Genomic DNA, 5,682 nt, shown 5'->3' on the forward strand with positions numbered 1-5,682 from the left:
GTTTTTGATTGTTGTAAATGTTACTGATAATATAATCATGAGAGATGTTTGCTTCACGCAACATTTTTTGACATTGATATATGGAGTAGCCTACATCTAGTGATCCTATGCAGTATTTAGTTAAATATTGATTATTTTTATTCGCCAAGCTAATTACCCTTTATCTATCTATGTCTTTCTAGTGAATCCTCTGTTCCAGGATAGTGCATGTATCTTGTTTACAGCTATATGATGATCCTGATGTTTTTAACTTATAGAAACAAATCTGCCATGTTGCTATACAAGATGGTTAGTCTCAGCACTGCCCCTTGTGGCTTGGAGTAGACCTAGTGGCTCTCATGGCCCAGGATACTGCACCTGAGGACACTCATATAATTAGATGGCTGTTTGTTTCTCTTACACACCCTGATGAAGGCCACAGCGCCGAAACGCGTTGGTGTTTTTTTAATGCATTTGCCCCTTAAATAAAGTTTGTTTTTTTACTACATTAACCAACTGAAGTGCCTGGACCAAGGATTTTTTTCCTTTTGTCTTTTTTGAAACATTGAACCCCTTCCAAGAGCACCAGTTGGTTTTGAGGGACACTAGAAGCGCTCTACCAACTCTTTTGCGGAATACCTGTACATGTATTCTAGTATTTCTTTAAATTGTGGCTGTTAGAGAATGGCTTAACATATTCTGGCATAATATATTCTAATGCAGTGATTTTCAACCTATGGGCCGGGGCCCACTGGTGGTCCCTGAAGGTAATCCAAGTGGGCCGTGAAATCATTTTCTACGAATTATAATCATATTGTGGTGTGTGTTGCTATTGATTTATTTGAGTTTTATCTTTGTTGGGTCAGAAATGGGCCCTTAACATTTGTGACAATTTCGAGTGGGTCCCACGTTGTAGAAGGTTGGGAACGGCTGTTCTAGTGCTCACCTGTGGAAGAGTGTGGGTGGTAAGGAATGGCAGAGTTGGTCCGTGCCGATCCTGAGGACACAACCAGTGATGAGCAGGAAGAGGAAGAGGAGTCCACATATCACCACAGTCACCACACGGCATGGGCACCCCCTGAAAACGCACGCACGCACGCACGCACGCACGCACGCACGCACACACACACACACACACACACACACACACACACACACACACACACACAGTGAGCAGGACAAGAGCACTACCTAAACATACAATCTATTCACTTTATGGTCTGAACACGGCATAACGCAGTGGTGTCAAACTCAAATTGACCGAGGGCCAAAATCAAAATCTGGAGCTAAGTCGTGGGCCAAACAATATCTTTTTTTGATGAAAATGGACTAAAATAGCTCATCTTTTAATTTATGTTTAAAAAGATTCCCATATAGTTCAAATGTGCCAGCACATCTTCTGTTCAATTTGAGGGTGAGCTGTTTCAATGGCCTGGGCCCACTCATATTCCTGTGATATACTTATTTTCATGTTCAAATTCTAATACACTACACAGTTATGGTGTATGTGGGCCAACTCTAATACACATTTGAAATGATCTCGCGGACCAAATAAAATGGCTTTGCGGGCCAAATTTGGCCCACGGGCCTGAATTTGACATCTCTGGCATAACGGATGCCAACTAGCACAGTTTTGGCAACATTATGTAAGTAGACCACACTCCCAAATCATCATAGCAGCAGCATTCAAACTCAAAGTGGCCGACACGCTCGCACACACACTACTCCTCACCTCACGTCACACACATGCACATGTACAAATCTCTCTTTCTCTTTCTCTCTCTCTCTCTCTCTCTCTCTCTCTCTCTCTCTCTCTCTCTCTCTCTCTCTCTCTCTCTCCCGCTTTCTCTCTCTCTCTCTCTCTCTCTCTCTCTCTCTCTCTCTCTCTCTCCTCACCTGACATCATGACGTGTGCAGCATGAGTAGACCCCTATGAGTAAACGGCTGTGTAGGGCGACATGGGTTAAACTGAGAATTTGTAGGAAACACACACACACACGCATGCACACACACACACTACTCCTCACCTCACGTCAGCACATATACAGCATGAGCACCTCTCTCTCTCTCTCTCTCTCTCTCTCCTCACCTCACGTCATGACGTGTGCAGCATGAGCAGACGCCTATGAGCATGTGTAGGAAGCTGAAGACGCAGGTGGCAGCTGGGATGGCGGTGACGAAGCGGCAGAGAGAGGGGTGACTGGAGGAGTTGACACTGATGACGGCCACAGAGGAGTTGTAGTGCAGGGACCCGTACAGCAGACACACACCATGGTTACGCGCCTACACACACACACACACACACACACACACACAACATGGTTACGCGCCTACACACACACACACACAACATGGTTACGCGCCTACACACACACACACACACACACACACACACACACACACACACACACACACACACACACACACACACACACACACACACACACACACACACAACATGGTTACGCACCTACAAACACACACCATGGTTACGCGCCTACACACACACACCATGGTTACATACCTGGGTGGGAGATGTGACGCCTTGTTTTTTCGTAACATTGGTCAAAAACCTACAAAACTGTTATTTTTCCTTTAAAAACAAATGAAAAGAATGAAAGAAGATGTGGTACATTATGTTTCATATTAGTCTTAGATGAGAAGAAACATTTTTGTTAAGATTTATGTAAAGGTTTATATGTCAAATATCCTGCGGTGTGACTGTAACATTAATGAAACCTGGAATATAATATATATATAAATTAACCAACAACATTTTGAATGATGTATGAAGCATTTGGCATGATTGCATAAATATTAACTTTATATTAAGATATGTGAATGTGAAAAAAAACTCAAGACAGTAATATTAACTACAAGTTCAATTTCGTAACACAAATTGCGTCCTGTGGGGTGACATGTATGTCAATGTTTGTGAATGGGCAGCTGCAAGGCCAACTTCAAGGGTCTTAAAGACTGGCTCCTAACCAGTCAGTACCTCAGTTATTGGAGAGTGCTGTGGAAGTTTAAGGTGACTCTTATTCTCTTAATATGTCTTCATATTGCAATCTTTCTGTCACGCAATGCTTAGGTTCATTTTATGGTGTCCTGTGGTGTGACTGCTCTTATAGGAGGAAAAAATGTTTTTTTTTATTAATGAAAACACATATTAAGATTAAACACAATATCATTATTACAGTATTTCTCAATTGGTTTTGTACATTTCTCGAATCTCTCTCGCAATTTGCAAAACATAATATTCATTCTCAAAACAGCTTTAACAAATGGCAAAACACGGTGGATAACCTGCAAAACCGAGTCTCTTGCTCAAAACCCTTATTTGTCATTCAAAACCCAAGTTTTTGTGTCAGTGAACGTATCAGCGCCAGCAGAATGGTTAGTCATTGTGTCATAGCGTATGGACAAGCTAGTCGAATCAATGTCTCATGTTATCAATTGAATAATACACTCTTGAGGATCTTTTCTGAAGCGAAATGTTGTTTATATTGGATGGGAAATGTTGTAAATTCAGTTTTATATTACATTGATCAGCATTTCATGCATTCAGTGACAAAGCTTTTTGAGTGATAGGCCTATGACAAAAGCAATTGAGATAGCCTAATGTACGAAATCAATGTAAGCCGAAAACAACGAGAAACTGATTTGACCATGCAGAGTTAACACCAGGAAGTCACAATTGAAGAAAGACTTTTGAGAATCATTATTCTGTTGTGAGAAATGTACAAACCCGATTGAGAAAAACTGTAAGTTAGCATGAGCTCAGATGTCAGTCATGTATACAAAAGGATTAAAATGGCCATAATGCAGTGAATTCCCTGTGGTGTGACTCCATTTTCCTGTGTTTGGCCTCTGACCTACACACTCACATAACAGTCAGAGGGAGGCAGGTTTGTGTGTGTGTGTTTGGGGGGAGGGGGGGGGGGGGGGTGCAGGGACGCTGACAGCTGGTCGGGCCCAGGACAAAGTCATCTGAAAGCGCACCCCAATACATTCAATGTACTGAGAGGGCAATTCTGACACCCCACCCCACCCCACCCCACCCCACCCCACCGTCTTCCGTGTATGTGTGTGTGCAGGCGCGCATGATTTTAAAATAAATAAATAAATAAATAAATAGTGACTGAGCGAGAGACCTATTCGGACTTTGCAATGCTTTTGCCCAGTATAATAGGCTAATTGTCAAACTACAGCACTAGTTTATTCTACTCAGCGTCAGCTAATGCTTTCCATAGGTTTCGATTCTTAGGTTTCGTTTCTGGGTAACCAGAAGTCGGTGCAGATTTGAGCTGCGCACTGAGGGCGGAGCGCTAGAGCTACTTGGCTACTGTTGTTGCAAGGATGTTGCGCTCAGGACACAAACCCTACCTCGTCTAAATTACACTTAAGCTACAAGAAATACATAAAGCATATATGCTACTTAAAAAGAAGGATTTGACCGTGTAGCCTAAACTTTTGATAGAGTGTGCACGTGCGCGCTTGACTTCTGCGTCTGATGCGGATGTTGCTGCATACTGCTGAAAATGGGCTACAAAACCAGCAAAACGTAACTTCAAAGCCACACTGGGTTTAATTATGTTAATCATGAAACAATTCAACAAATGGCATATCACCTTGACCCAAGTGATTATAGCCTACTCTGCTCTAGCTTATCACACCTTTCATTTCCGATTTCGGTGACAATATTCTGCCTGATGTCGTGTTGCCTCCGTGAGCGGGGGACAAAAAAAAAGAAAAACGCTAGGCCTATATAGCCTAGGTACAAACCAGTCACTGAAAATAGTTAATAGTTTATTTGTTTGCTTACCTGGACACTCGCCACCAAAGCAGCAGAGACCAATCCGCAGATGAAAGAAACGGCGTGCAGTAAGAATTCCAATATCCACAGCGGCATGGTAAATGTCCTGCCTCTATGTCATAACAAGCATTCTGTGGTTATCAGGGTTTAGTCTAGCCTACAGTAAACTCAGAATCTTGAATCACTACTGTATTATTTGATTATTTACTGTAGACTTATCTCTGTCCTCGTGTACACTCTCCTACTAGTCCCAATAGTTGCCCCAACTGTTGCCAACCGGTGATGGAGTTCTGCGTCATGTCTCGATACGCACGCACACCCCTCTCTCCCAGGGAAGGGGTTTTCTCTTCGAACGTCCCAGCCGGAGATTCACATCCATCAACACTCCACAGTCCAGCTCCTCAATATGGTAGTAGGCTTAGTTTCGGTTTTGTGAGCGTGTGTCTGTCTGTGTTTGCGCGGAGCATATAGAAGCTGCAGTCAGCCACGACACGAACGCGGGCAAATGTCCTATAGGGCCTAGGCTAGTAGTAGGGAATGGATGGCACTCAATTTTTCTTCTTTCTTGTTGTTTTCTTTTTATTTTAACAGTGCAGGGACTGAGCGCGGTGTGTGGAAGTTAACTACTTGTAGGCCTACAAATATATCTGGTAGGCGGCCTACATATCAGGTTATTTGTGGGGAACGATACACATTCCATGTTTCACATGACTATTGTAAGGTCCGTACTTTTAAAATGATTTGTTAGTTGTATAATATGTGAAGTCAATGGAAGCTGCAGACTAGGCTACAGTCAGTAGGATGCATCTCACCCTCCACTTCCTTCAGTTTATTCTCAACGATACCCTCAGCTGCCAAAAGGTGGCAGTAGATAACCAGTAATTAAT

General features: G+C 42.8%; 1 long non-coding RNA gene across 1 annotated transcript; it reads right to left on the reverse strand.

Annotated features, from left to right (window-relative positions):
- Nucleotides 1–1,033: 1,033 nt before the first annotated feature.
- On the reverse strand, nucleotides 1,034–4,923 carry LOC134444076 (uncharacterized). Its single transcript, XR_010033863.1, has 3 exons — nucleotides 4,805–4,923; nucleotides 2,069–2,262; nucleotides 1,034–1,057 (listed from the first exon to the last, which is right to left on the reverse strand). It is a non-coding gene; the product is annotated as an uncharacterized LOC134444076 (long non-coding RNA).
- Between the last annotated feature and the right edge of the window lie 759 nt (nucleotides 4,924–5,682).

Source organism: Engraulis encrasicolus, unplaced genomic scaffold (genome assembly GCF_034702125.1).
Source record: "Engraulis encrasicolus isolate BLACKSEA-1 unplaced genomic scaffold, IST_EnEncr_1.0 scaffold_44_np1212, whole genome shotgun sequence".
NCBI classification, from domain to species: domain Eukaryota; kingdom Metazoa; phylum Chordata; class Actinopteri; order Clupeiformes; family Engraulidae; genus Engraulis; species Engraulis encrasicolus.